This window comes from Anguilla anguilla, chromosome 4 (assembly GCF_013347855.1).
Source record: "Anguilla anguilla isolate fAngAng1 chromosome 4, fAngAng1.pri, whole genome shotgun sequence".
Taxonomy (NCBI): Eukaryota; Metazoa; Chordata; class Actinopteri; order Anguilliformes; family Anguillidae; genus Anguilla; species Anguilla anguilla.
Window position 1 is genome coordinate 16,428,360 of NC_049204.1, and position 14,989 is coordinate 16,443,348.

Sequence of the window (14,989 nt, forward strand, 5' to 3'; positions counted from 1 at the left end):
GTTACATGAAGTCTGTGACGTTACTTCACAATTTATTAATTTTATTTATTTATTTCAGTTTGATTCAGGACAGGTGATTAACTTGGCCGGTCAAGAACATTCCACTTTTTTGGCCCTGAAAAACCTTTGCAGTATGTTTGGGGTGACTGTCTTTCTGCAAGATGAAGTGCTGTCCAATCAGAATTTCGACATTTGGTTGGATAAGTAGATAAGATGTTTCTGTACACTTCAGAATTCAACCTGCTGCTGCTGCCAGCAGTCACATCATCAAAGATCTAGTAACTGAGCCAGTTCCAGTGTCAGCAATACAGGCCCAAATCATAAAAGTACCTCCATCCTTGTTCCCCAGATAAGGGGGTGCTTTGGATCATGACCACTTCCTCTCTTTCTCCACACTTCCCTCTTTCCATCATTTTGGTATAGGTTAATACTTGTCTCATCTGTGCATAAGACTTTATTCCATAATGCTAGTTTTTATGTAATTTCTAGCAACCTGTAACTTGGCGATTCTGTTCTTGAGGCTTACCAGTGATTTGCATCTTGTGGTGAACCATCCGAGGTTATGCTGCTGCAGTCTTCTCTTTATGGTAGTTTTTGACACATCAATGGCAACATCCTGGATAGTGTCCTTGATCTGTTCGACAAGAGGTTTTTTCTTCACAATTGAAAATATTCTTAGGTTATCCACTGCAGGTCTTCTGTGGCCTACCAGGTTGTTTGCTATTTCTGGGCTCACTGGTGCATTTGTGCTTCCTAACAATTTATCAGACAGTTGATCTTGACCCACCCATTATTGACCATGTTTTTCAGCCTCATGATGGCCTGCTTTACAGACATTGGAACTTATTTGGTCCTCATGTTGAGAGACAAGAACAAGACTCCAAATAGAAATTCCGCACCTAGAATCACCTCCAGTCCTTTTGTTAGCTTGCATGTGCATTGACTAATGATGTAAAGACACACAGCTTGCCATGAAACAGCTGGGCAGCCAATTGTCCAATTACATTTGCTCTCCTAAAATTGGGAACTATGTATAAAAAGAGTTGTAATTTCTACAGATTACCCCGATGTGGACGTAAATAGCCTAAAATTAAAGTTGACAGTCTGCACTCTAACCTCACATTTATTGTTTTATTTGAAATCCAATGTGCTGTGGTAAAGAGCCAAAACAACAAAAATTATGTACTTTTTCATGTAACTGTATATGCTGGAATTTATAATCCTTGTTAACAGGCAACCACAAGGACTTTGACAAAAAGTGTATACTATGCCAAATGGCAAATATAATATGTAATGAAATGAAAGTACTAAGAGACAGCATTGACTGTGCAAATACAATGTAGTGTATTCAGCATGCGTACATATAGTTGAAAGCTACAAACATGTGCTATCTGCGTGAATTACTCTCTATTTCTTGTTATTTTTGAAAATATGAATGGATGACACACCCGGTCTGTAACTAATTTACAAGCAGTCATTAGCTTTTGCTCCTCCTAAAATCAATCAATGTTCATTTGTTGCAATTCTGAGGTTGCTCCCCCATCATTGTGATTATTTGCTTTCGTCAGCACTCATTTTTCTCTCCACCTGTCATTTTCTGATGACATAATCAACAGTTGTGCCGTTATTTGTTATTTGTGATAGTTTCCTTGCATTCTCTTCTTTTCCCTTGCATTTGTCTCACACCTGCAATGTCTCATAATAATACCCCTTCCTCCTGTTTCAGCTTTTCTTCCTTCTCGAATTCGCTCCATTTACAAATTTCAACAAAAATAAGAAATAATTAACTTTGTTGCAAATTATTTATTAAACCTTGACTTCAGAATCAAAATTCAGCAAATCACACTTTTTCTTTTCAATGAAATTTTCCATGTTTAGGAAGAATGATTTATAATGCCAATACTTTCTCATATGAAAGCACTATATATTCTAGTTAGCTATGTATTAAATTGCTTTAAAGCCTGATTTTGGGTACATTTGATTTTTAAGTGATCATTATCCCCTATTTTTGCATCTCCTATTTTGGAAATCCCAATCATATTTGGATACCCATCCCATCATTGTAGCATCCACAATTGGACAACTGAGAAGAGCCAAGGCTGGCTGCCATGCACTCTGAAGCACCCACTGTGACTCACCTCTTTTTTTCTGCAGTGCACCAGATGATCTGTGTGAGATGGATTACACTTCATGTGCAGTTGGCACAGCCAAACTGCAGGCACCTGATCAACCAGAGGAGTCACTCTTGTCCTAGAAGTGGGGAACCCCGCCGATGAAAACCCTCACTGTCGTCTCCCGTTGTCCCGTAATACCACCGTCCACACTGTCCGAACACATCACCTGGGAGATTAATACTTCGTGCATTTTTGCCAAATATCTACCTGTCGTGAATGAAAGGTGTAATCAAGTGTCTTGTCGGTTTCATAAATACTACATATTAGGAAAGTCCAATAAAAATTCATAAAACTTAAATTTGTAAATCTTTGGCCGTGTTGACACTGCATTCTATGTTTTGAGTCAAAATGCAGGGAAAAAATACACTGCGTTCTATTGTGCAGATATGTTTTTTAAGATTACAATGGGTGATGACCCAGACTTGAACCACAACAAAATAATTACTCTTGTTTCTTTGAGGCAGTCATCTTTCGGTGTCTGACATTTGTTTTGTTTATTGATCATAATATTTACACAGCCATTGATAGCATCGTGAGATTCAAAAAGAAAGTTCTTAATTTGAAAGACATCACGATTGCTCCTAGGGTTTTAAAAATATTATTAGCCTATTAGCCTACATTATTAGGGTTTCAAAAATATGTTTTAATCAGAACACCAAAACATTTAAAGCATTTCATTCCACTAATCCTACTATTTCATATCGCTTGTTATAACACCTGAACAACAGACTAAACTTAGAAAATTAATGTAATTTTAGTTTCACTTTAGAAGTAGTGCAGTGGAGTTTAGATAAGAGCATGTGAGAATGAGCAACTCTTTCCACTACCACTACCATGAAGTTAGACACAGCTTGAGAAGAGAAAGACATGCCTAGAGAGTGCACAAAAATAAGAATGAATGAGTGCACATCTGGTACTACTAAAACTGTGCAGGGCTAGTCTGCATTGTGGCGGGGTCGCACCGCTGGGGGCATGTGCTCTTCTCCTCTTCTCTCTCTCTCTCTCTCTCTGTACAGTTTACTCTGTTGTTTTGAGGGAACGTGGGGGCCCAGATCTGGAACAGCACCTGTGTCAGAGGACAGCCTCATTCATCTCCACACTCCCCCGCGGGAGGGCCCTGATCCATCAGGCGGTTCTGAGGCGGGGCTCCCCGGTGAGTAATGGGCCAGCCGCCGCAACCGTAAGACCTGGGGTGGGACGAACGACCTTCTGACCCCACGTGTCATGTGACATAGGTCTGGGTTCAATGCTTGCGCTCTGGGCGCTCCGCTCTAGGAAATGCCACGTTCGTCATAACTTTGTTAACACTAATTACATCTTCATGACTTTCAGTAATTAAAAAAGAGTTTGTAAGTTTCATGCAATGCAAAATTAGGTTTTAATGACTAACCGAAATGGCTGGGCACTAAAAACAAAAAATAAACAAGTGAAAGTAGGTTAACAGTTTATCATCCCAATTGACATCTGTCATGGACTTACCCTTATCAATCCAATATATAATTTATTGTACCTGCTCATATAAATAATGCTAAAGAGACTGTACAGACCCATTGTTTTATACAAAATCATAATATTTAACTTTAAACTTTAATCATATTACCCATAAATGAATTGTGGCTGAAATGTCCGATCTGAATGTATGTTCTATCAATCAATGAGGCTTGTTGTTGAATTACTTTGTAGGAACAGATCATTAATCAGCCAATTGGAAGAGGTATCACACTTTGTTTGGGTAGCTATGCAAAAGTAGGATCTGATGCAGCCAACCTTTCATCTCAGTCCTAAAGCATTCATAAGACAGAGCTTTGGACAGTGTCTGAAATGCACTCACAAATATGGTATTCTTCCTGAAAATTCACCTTTACAGACTAAATGGGATCACCTCTCATCTAGTCACTCACACTGCTAATATTTTGCTCAGGTTCCAAGTCACACTCGGTGAGAGACATTTCCATTTCCACAGTTATTTTCCACCCTGTGTTGTCTGTGTGGCGATAAGTGCTCTGAGTGACTGTGACTGTCATTTATCACTGCCCAGCACTGACTGACAGGAACAGATTCACAGTGATGAGTAGGGCACTTCCAGCCCAACAAGGGATGTTCCTTTCCCTCAGAACTGCTAACCACTGTGTCTGCAATACAGACCCAGTCAATGCCCAAATTCTATCAATGTTATTGTAATGCCACAATAAGACTAGATAGCCTAAGACTCTTTGTAAATAAGGTTTTAGAATATATGGGAAAGAAACAACTTTTTGAGACTGCTGATTTAAAAAATGTAAGTACTAAGCACAATATTATCTTACATTATTACATGCCATCACTGCAATGAAATGTTGCAGATTATTTAAAAGGTGAGGATAGTCCTAATCATTCACACACAAACTATGAACTTATAGAAAAAAAAAAAGTTGTAGATGAATATATATTCAAAACGTAACTGAATTGAGGACAGGATATGGACATTAGCTGACTATATCTTAAGCTTCATCAGGCTATTCATTAATCCAGTTGAATACAAACACAATGCCATTAATTGCCAGCCCCACAATTCCAATTCTCCCTAAATGTATAAAGGCTTTTGGTTAACCTCTCTTTCTCTTTTCCTTTGCTGTATCAGCTGTTTTGTGGCTCCCCACTCCTCTCTTGTCCCACCTGTTCATCAGTTTATTGTAGGTTACTCTTTAAGGTTAGTCCATGGGGCCATGCCACTCTGGTCAGGTGCTGGGCGTAATCACAGTGCTCCACACCACAGATTGGCAACATGTTTTTTTCTGATATTAGATATATATTCTGACTGACCTGTACATTATGGAGAAACTGATCCTTCTGCTGGAACAACAGTGTATGTATATGTCCACACTAAACTGGTAATCTGCCATGGTTTTGTCAGTTAAATATTGCTTTTTGATGATGTGCCTCGGAACAGAACAGTATCTCTGTGATGTGCAGATTTCTGATCCAACAGTCTAATCAAAATAAAAGTAGTTAACCAGTCTTCTGGCATTAAACTGTGAAACTATGAAAAATAAACAGGGGAAACAAAAGTGGGCCTGATGATTGAATGATGTGTAATCAGGCTGTTATTGTTTTTTAATGCTCATTTTATTGTTCCATTGTTCCAACCAAGGCTTGAACGCCATGTCGGCTGCACTCTACCTCAAATACAGATCAAAAAGACATTCCTCCTACTGTTATTATTTATTTATCTAGTAAATGTTCCTATCCATTAAATATATACCACAGGAACAATAAGGCACAGAACAACCAGCATACAAGAGTACATTAATAAGCCTACACGTAATACAGAGCTATGTATAACAGCAGCATAACTTTGCCCTTACTAACTTGCAAATAGTACTGTGTTAAGCACAGTACTGCCTAATATCTGGCAAAGCATCGTTATTTGCTATTTGTTATTCACGGGCATGGGAAGAAAGATTCATAAGTCTGTCTTTTGTCACCATTTAACTTTCATTACTGCTTCTAACCTCAGCTAATATGAACCCTCTGGAAGTCCATGTGGAAAAGCCAATAACCCCCCTCCATAGTAATGGGTTCAGTGCCCTAACTACACTATAGTCTGCCATCCTGCCTCTACTCCTCACAAAGGTATCACCTCTTCAAAAAGTAAAGTCATTAGAGAAGCCAGAATGATTCATTGAAAATAACAGGGTTTTGAATGATAGAAGAGCCATAGCTGTCTTATTCAGAGAAAAAAATGGGGTTCATCTCAATCTGTGAGATTGTAATATACAGCTGGGCTTTGATCCTGCCCAAGGACTAGAAAGGTGCAGTGTGATGAAAAATTGATATTTATTCTTTATGTTGTCATGTGAGGTATCTGTCAGTCCTTCTCAATGTATTCGTCCAAAAGACCAAATACATCTCCAGTATCAATCAGTCTATAGAATCCTAATTGATGATAATGGTATACCATGGTATGCCATACCTTGTTTTATCTCTGATTCTGTGATTTTACATGAGAAGAAATTTTTATGAGTGGCTTGCGGCCTGTCTTTAGTCCTAGAGTCTGGAGCTCCAGATTAATCATCGGGTCCCTCTAAACTGCATTAAACTGAACTACACAATTTCAACTTTTACTACTCCAGTTAGTTTATTAACTCAACTGCTCAACCCATTTCAATTGCTGTGATAGATCCCTTATTCCATTTTTGTTACATTCTAATTCACCACTACTTTACTCCAGGCCAGCCAGTGGAGGATGGGCTGGGTTCTTCCCAAGATTTCTTCCCACCGGGGAGCTTTCTCTCACCACCGTTTGAGGGTTTTTCTTCCCACATGTAGTTTTTTTTAATGTGCTTGCTTTTTGGGGTTTCAGGCCTGGTTTTTGCTCTTTTTCTGCTATTCTGAAAAGAATCTTTGTGACAATTCTCTGTAAAAAGTGCTATACAAATAAAATTGATTTGATTTGATAAGTTCTCCTTCCTTTGGTGTTCCACAGGGCTTGATCTTGAGACAAGTCATTATATATGTCACTATATCCTTAATTCAGATCATATTTTCAAAGGTCCTGGATTGGGATGGCAACTTTGGAGCAACCCAACTTGTGCAACCCAAGTGTGGTGTTTTATTTACAAAGTGCCCCCACCTATTATACGAACATATATATATATATAAGCAGGCACACACACAACAATTCAATAACACTCGTCAAATTACACCCTCCTACTGCCAGCCCCTACTGAGAGCAAAATGACCTGCTTTTATGCACTACACATTATTTATATACGGACTATACCATTTCCATACAATATTCAATTATCTCAGATGAAACTACAGCATATATTTTTACATATACAAATGATTATATATATATTATCCGTTGCTACTTTATATCTAATAATCACATATCTAATTGGGTAAAAGAAAATATTACGACTGCACTTTATGGTCTCCCCCCGTCTAAAATAGCCAACTATCCTTGTCCGGCGCGTCCAATAAAATTGCACAGAATCGTGACGTTCAGAATACGTCATGCCAGTTTGAAAATGGAACAAACGGAATAAACCACGGTTGGTAGCAACTCCTAACATTGTGCTTTTCGAACAGGGTATTTTCATACATCAATTTAATGTTTGGAACCAGATGTGTACGTTTAAGTGGTTTGCAGTATATTGTGGTGGTGTACAGTAGTGAATATGTTTGAGTTGACAAACCGGCAAACATAAATGGCGCGCAATACATTTATGAAAGCGGCGTACTTACGCCGAACAACCGCTACCAAGCAGATTTTTTTTTAAAAACGTTCGCGTTTTAACTGTAAGTGTCCTAGCAGGAACGGAGGGTTCACTCCGTTACACTAAGTGTCGAGATATCGTGTCGATATTTGTGTTGGTTTAAACTGTTGGGGGTCAATTTCACAACTAACATAAAAGGCGTCATAAAATTTCAATATAATGTGAGGGCTTAATGCAGCAGCCGAGAGTATTAAACTGCTCCATTCACAACCACATCACCCCCTCCAAATCACTTCAACATCGGCCTATCTTCTCATATCTAGGGCATTCACAATCTTGCAGATTTATTCTGTGAATGATCAGGTTCAACATGTCACATCTTCTTACACCCAGTAGGCTAAATCGGTAACAGTGAATATTAAATAACAAATAAGACTATGCTACCTTAAATGTTTTGTCACAGTGTTTCAAGACATTTGCAAGATTTGGAGCAAATCACTGGGCTATCGATTCAGGAGTTAATATACTGGGTTAAGCCTTTTTACAGTCTCTGGGTTAAGACAGTGTAATTACAGACTACATTGTATCCATCCACTAGCCAGCGGGCTACCAAGGATAGAATGTAGGATAAAATGTACTGGATGCGTGTACATAAGTCTGGGTCTTGTGTGAAGGGCGAAGACCTGGTTCTTACCCGTGACCATATTATGGTGTGCGTGAGGGTCAAACGCAGTTTTATCCCATGTGAACCCCGGGCTTTGTGAAAGGATTATTTTCTGCACAATTCCCTAATACTGAACTTCTCACTGTTCTCAAAAAGACTCTTCATCTGAGCTATCCAACCTCTTCTGTTGCAAAGTTCCCTCTTTCAGTAATTTCAGTAGGACCTACATCAGTACTATTAAACTGTATCTAAAAACTGTATTTTATTTTTTCCCTCTTGCCAGTTCTTATTCATTATTCATACTTGGTTTATTGACTTTCTTTTTTGTTGCTTATTCACAGTTCTGCTTTGTTTAATTATGGCTTTGATATTTGTTCTTCTGTAGTACTGTCCTTATTTTATTTTGTTGTATCTCATTCTTTCCTTATTTGCTTAACTATTTCTTTTTTTTTTAATAAAATAAAAACGGTCTAACTGACCCTTTTAACCAAGTCTTTACAAACTAGTGCTGTCAGAGTGCTCTGATAGTTTTCTAAACATGAAAGTCAGAGCTTTGGTGTAGCTACTTTCAGAGGGGAGAGGGTATGGTGGGTCTTGAGTTCTGAGAACCTAACCTTAGTTACACTTTTAAACAAGAGAAAATGACTCTGTTTAATTAGCTATGAGTTCAAAAAAACAAATCAACGATTTAGTATTGCTGTCCTCTGCTGAGTCTGCTCTCACACTGAATGAACCACAGGAGGCTGCAAACAGGTGTTCAGTTGTAAGAGCAAGTGAGCACCTTTAGTAATTATGCTCTCTGGATGTAATCTCGTCGTTTTCCATAGTAAGATGAGTTTTCACCATAGTCTCATATCATGAAGCATGCATTTGCCAAGTGTAGGAAATGCTTCTGACTCAAACTCCTTTAATTAGTCAATCAGTTACAGTATGTAATACGATTTACAATAGAGACTAGCAGGGAGGGGGGAAAGGTGATTCGTATTCACAACAGTGACAAAGAAGACGTTGTACATGATATCAGAATCTTAATGTATGGATAACCGCATTGACTGCTTTTGTCTGTGAGCTGGAGAGGCACATTCCAGTCAGGAAAAAGAAGGGATTCATCTCGCACGCTCACGTAGCCAACGTATACACAGATAGACGACGCACGCTTAAATACTTTTGCTGAGCGCCGTGATTATTTCAACTTGAAGGGAAAGAAAAAAGGGACTTCTGAGAAGCCGGGGGCAAGAGATAGGCTGGGAAAGGTCTCGCGTTTAAGTGGAATTAACATGCTTTCCCTTTGGAGGCCATTAGATAATATATTCATACCACACAAGGCTCCAAACCCCCTTCGTTTCATTATTTCGTTTTAATCCTTGCCGATAAGGGGTGCAGGCATCTAGGTTTCATTATGTCGTCATTTGGAATCCGCATGAAATCCCTTGGGACGTTATCACAGAAATTGCTTAAATAGCCAAAGTGGATATAGTTTTGCGTTTATTATTTCTGAAGGATTCAAAATAACTCTAAATATCCCTTCCGATTATGGGAGAAATCGTCTGTTATCAGTCACGCACACTAATGGCCTACTCGCAGACCCCATACCGACATACCTCCAACCGAATGCGGAGAAAGCTCTTATCTCCACCGGTCTTGACTGTTTGCTCTTCAGCGGGTAGCGGGGGGGCTTCGAGAGTATTGAGGAGCACTTCGCGGGGACCTTGTGTACACAGCTTTGACGGAGGCCTAGCACACTACTGCCAGTGTAAGACGGGAGTAGATTAGTGGCCTGTAATCGCCTCTTTGTTGTTATTTATCTAGATCAGTTTCCTCCTCCCATTGGCAAACACTCGGGATCAGCCTTATGAATTGGTCCCGTTTGTTTGCCTGGCTGTCACCCTTGTCTAAGGGCAAGGATGAGAGGCAAACAAGGATCATAGCGGGCTAAATACAAAGGCTCCTCATACAATCACGTACTGTCTTGATGAATTTTATGAACTGGATTACGCTGCATCCTATTGTTAGGTGAAAATGTAGTGTTTATTTGTGCACCCGTTCATGCTATTTGTTTAACTTTTGTACTCAATGTTTATTGTGAGGTTAATGTGCAAACAGCAGTAGTTTATTCTTTAAGTTGAAGGCCTAACATAAATGTTGATGCAATTGCTTTGTGTAAATACGGTGGTCCATTAAATGAGTTTTGACATTATATAACTAAGTATTTTTATGCACAAACTTCCTATTTCTCTGTTTTTTAGTATTTGGTCTGTTTTTTTTTTCTTTTTTTTTTTTCTTTGTTTTTTTTGAATCACCAATTGAATATATGTAGATTATGGTAATGTCCTGTGAAACTGGAATTTTAGTCATTATGTTTGTAATATATTTAATAGCAGTTTTAAAATAGGTTTAAATAGGTATCATTGCACAGAAGAAAAAAACTTTTACCTTATGGTTTTGATATTCCCTTGTATCTCTCATGTACAGCCTTTATATACACATTATGCTGTATATGAACTTTAAACTGGAAGCAAACAACTAAGGCTAAAGCTTGGATTCAATCAACAAGTTCAGCAATCAACTCAATCTTTTTTGTAAGTAAAATGCAAAGTGAATTGCTTTTTGAATTTAGGGATAATTCTTGCATCAAACTCACAATAATAATGATAATACAAACTGTAACCTATAGAAAACTGATCTGAAATTTAAAGGTTCTTATTGGATATTTCCAATTATTGGACGTGTATAGCCTGTTCATGACCATATCCTGTGTTATCACTAACAGACCAAATGATGCAAGACTGACTGAAAATGGTGGCAACAACTAATCAACGGTATCTTATTTCTAATGGCAAAGGTGCTTTTGGAGAGATGGTTAAAAAATATATTACCAAAATAAAGTTATGGAGTGCCCAATACTTGAATGTTAATAGAAAAGGTTGGTATGAATATATTAACCATACATTTATTTAATATTTAAAGGTTTAATAATGGAAAACTAATTCAAAACCAAAACACAGATTGACATTGACATTAAAAATAATTTTGATTTATATTTTAAAATGTAAATTTATTACACAAAATTATTTTCATAGACAAATCGTATATAAAGATATTTCATATAAAAATCCAAAGGTAACTGAATATAAATGAAAATGTAATGTCAATAAATATATTTAATCAACCGTAAAAATAATAGAAATCAAATCCACAACTCAAATACAACTGAACGAATGACACAGTCACTATTAAAATATTTATAATCATAACCATAATGCATATAACCAATTCAGAAATGTATTAACTAAACTGAATATATTGAATTTCAGAATAAATTAGGTTTTAAAAATGCCCTCTCTTGATTAGAAAAGCGTTTAAACTCACAAATCTAAATTATTTAAACTTACTCCTTTTGTTGTTTAGGCAGAAATATGATTGCATTCAGTCTCTGGCAACCCTCTGTAAAAGCATCAAGTTTAACAGCATTGTCTGTGTGTGTGTGCGTGTGTGTGTGCGCATGTGTGTCTGCGTGTGTGTGTGTGCATGCGTGTGTGTGTGTGTGCATGTCTGTCTCCGACTGCAGAGCACAGGTCTGGACCCAACAGTGGTTCCTCCTTAATTGGGGTGAGATCAGGGGCTTAGAGGGGGCCAAGAAGGGACCGGTACCCCTTTCTTTCTCCTCCAGAAACGCTTTGGCTCCAGAGGTGCTTTTGATGTGTGCTTTGGCTCTCAAAGTCCTACTTTGGAATATGTTCTTGGGAGACCATCGGTTACTTGCCTGCAGGCTAAATCTCAATCCCTGGGATCCAGGTTTCCTTTGATGAAATACTTTCGGGAGCTGCAACCCCCCTTCCATCCCCCCACCCCGATCCCCATACCCCACCCCCAAACACACACAAACACAAATACACTCTTCATCCCTCCTACAGACTGTGCTAACACAGATTCAGAACAATAATTCTTTATATTGTTTAAGAACTGTTGGGCACGAGTCGACAACATATTACCATTGTCTTACATAGTATGACGGCATTGGGCAAAGCCGAATGTTTGCCATTGAACTCCGTAAGCTTTTCTGCCTTCTGTGGTTCTGTACACCAGTGTCTGTTAGGGTAGGTGTTTGCTGAAGCTGTTTTCTTTCAAATCTAAGCCAAGTAGATGTTTAAAATTGAAATCATTGTTTAAATGTAATCCAGAATAAATTTCAGTAATAACTACAAATCAGTTACTTTGGCTATGGTGTAATCCTAAATAAATTCTTGCTTTAATCCTAATATTAGCACTGTTCATCTATGTTTACCAGACCAAGGTAGCTTCACACAACCATTATGTTTTCTCATTCCTTTACTCATACAGACAGGACATTCCCCATGAGCAATGTTTTTTCCCCCTTGCAAATTGTTGACTCCTTAATAGTCCAAAAATAAATGGATCCATTTCTAGGTTTAATTGATCTATGCTGTTCCATTATATATCCAATAACAATATAAAATGGGCATATGGATAAATACACACCCAGGCAGATATTTATTGATTGACAGCTATCCAGACCAAATAATTCGCTGATTGATTCATTTGTGTCTTCGGTGACTGATTAGCTGACATAATGTGTTATCACAGCTTTATGTTGAAGGAAAAAAAATATAAAAGGGCTTATAGGATAACACAAGCTTAACCACAAACATTACGTCATTCTGGATTGTAAGGTAATTTAGGCTATATAAGTATTATGAATTCTTCAACATAGGTGTGCTTTAACCTTGCATGAAATTGTGCATGCTGAGTAAAATCTTCTTAGACCACAGGAGACGGTGGATTCTGAATTTAGGTTGTTTCTTGTTTACATTGCAATGGTATTGTTCTACTGTTCTCTGTCCTGCAATTACATAAATAATATTGTCAGCAGTTGACTCGTAGCAACTTCAAAACCACATACAGGTGAATCCAAGCAGTTATAAGACTTGTTCATGATACTTTCCTCCAACTCGCACCCCTTCATTGATCGATGTTGGACTCTGAAGACCTCTTTTACTACATCATTTCCCCATATATTGATTATGTATATTGATTATGCCTAACTCTACAGGAAGGTTTTGCACTATGTCAGGTCTCCTTTAGATCTGTTCACTGGGGATAACTCTTGTAGTGTGGCTCATATAGTATCTGCACATTAGCTATTTCCTGATAATAACACTGGGGTGCATAACCTCACACTCAGTCCAAGTGATGGATATATTAGATTTGTCTTTTGCAGCAAACAACCGACCATTGTTTTTTGAACTGATTGGTATAATACTGGAAGAAAATGCGGTTAAATAGGAGAAAAAAAATATGGATCAATAAAAATGTGAATGATGAATCAATCATCTATTTGAAAATGATTCATTTTGTTTAGAATCATACACGCACATCCTCAAACTGCATACCTGTAGTGGATAAGGGAGCATCACTGCCAGAACACAAGTGCTCCATTGGTAGATCTCTGGTTAGTCACTCCTTGTTCTCCCAGGCTTACATTGAAAGTGGGGGGGAAAGGGGAGTTTCCCTCGCGTCCCCACACTACAGTGCTATCCTACACACTCCCCTTTTCTGGTTCTCTCACCATAGTTGATGCCTACAGTTCCCAGAAAGAGTGAGAGAGCAGAAGAGGAGAGATGAGAAGAAAAGAGAAGAGAGGCTGTAACCAAGATTACTGACATGGACATTTTTGTGGAGTATAATGCGTCTGAACTGCAGAAGTAGCCATGGTTGCTGACAACTTGACACCAGCTGGATCCAGCTGGCTCACTTTTCACTGGGTGCTGTGTTCCAGCTCGGGAGCAGTATGTACTGTTCATCAAAGGGCCTCCTAACTGCTCTCCTTAGCCGAGCATAAACCCATCATGTGGATGCACCGTCACAATTCACGCTGCAGATCAGGACTAAGGGTCATCTCATTAAGATGTATTTGCAGAAGATTGATCCACATCTATGGTCTATGTTTTACCACTAGAGGGGGCTGAAAAAGATACCCCACAGGAAGGATTTCCTGGGGAAACTGGGGAAAGGGTGAATAAAAAATCAGAAAAGGAAGCTGAAGTGTTAAGCTAAATAAATTTCACGTCATTTACAATCATTCATTTGAAACTGTGAAATGAAGTCATGAGTTGAGAGCCATAGGCTAACAACCATAAGCAATTCATGAAGCATTGCTTCAAAAGCCTAAACCTATAGGTTCTCCCACAGTATAATATTAGATAAGGAGACTATGGACACCACAAGAATAAACCTACAAATCATTGACTGCGAATGAGCCATGCTGACTCATCGGTCACTTATTAAGAGTCACTTGTCAAACCTCAATTCACAGCACGTTATTTGAAAAGAATTCTACTGCTGTATTTTAAAGTGTTTTACAACTGATGCTAACATTCTTTTTAGTTTGTCATATGTTTTATGTGTGTCCCAGTGTATGAAATATTACATGAAAGGGGCCGTTTGTGTTCTGTGACAAGTGTTAAAACCTGGAAATAATTTAAAAACCTCTTTCAGTCATAATCAATAAAACAGTGGAATAGGTCCAATATTATGAAATTTCCTGTCTTTGACTTTTCAAAATCAATTTTTGTAAAAGCCTTTCAAATGAAAAATAAACCAGCTTCAAACATTTTGTGTTTGAGCTTTAAATGTTTTGCTTAGAATGCTGACTTTTGTTCTGGACAGATACCATTATGGTAACACAAATGGAAAAAGAAAAGATTGCATACCTCAGGTTTCTGAGGCGAATACAAATCCTGAGAATGTTCACAGTATAGAAATCCAGTTTTTAAGAATTATTTTGCAAGAAGAGTTTGATCAAGAAATGCAGCCAATCACCAGCAATACAACAGTGTTTACATAATAGCAAAGGAGACGTTGTATTGCATCTCGTGAGACTATCGAACTGCCTGCTGGGCATTTGAATGGGAAAATTAGTGGGATAAATG

The 14,989-nt window shown here is 38.2% G+C and overlaps 1 long non-coding RNA gene across 1 annotated transcript; it reads left to right on the plus strand.

The window, feature by feature from the left end:
• The first annotated feature begins 7,161 nt into the window (after positions 1-7,161).
• LOC118226314 lies at positions 7,162-14,670 on the plus strand. The gene is made up of 2 exons (XR_004765020.1): positions 7,162-7,210; positions 13,632-14,670. It is a non-coding gene; the product is annotated as an uncharacterized LOC118226314 (long non-coding RNA).
• Positions 14,671-14,989: the final 319 nt, after the last annotated feature.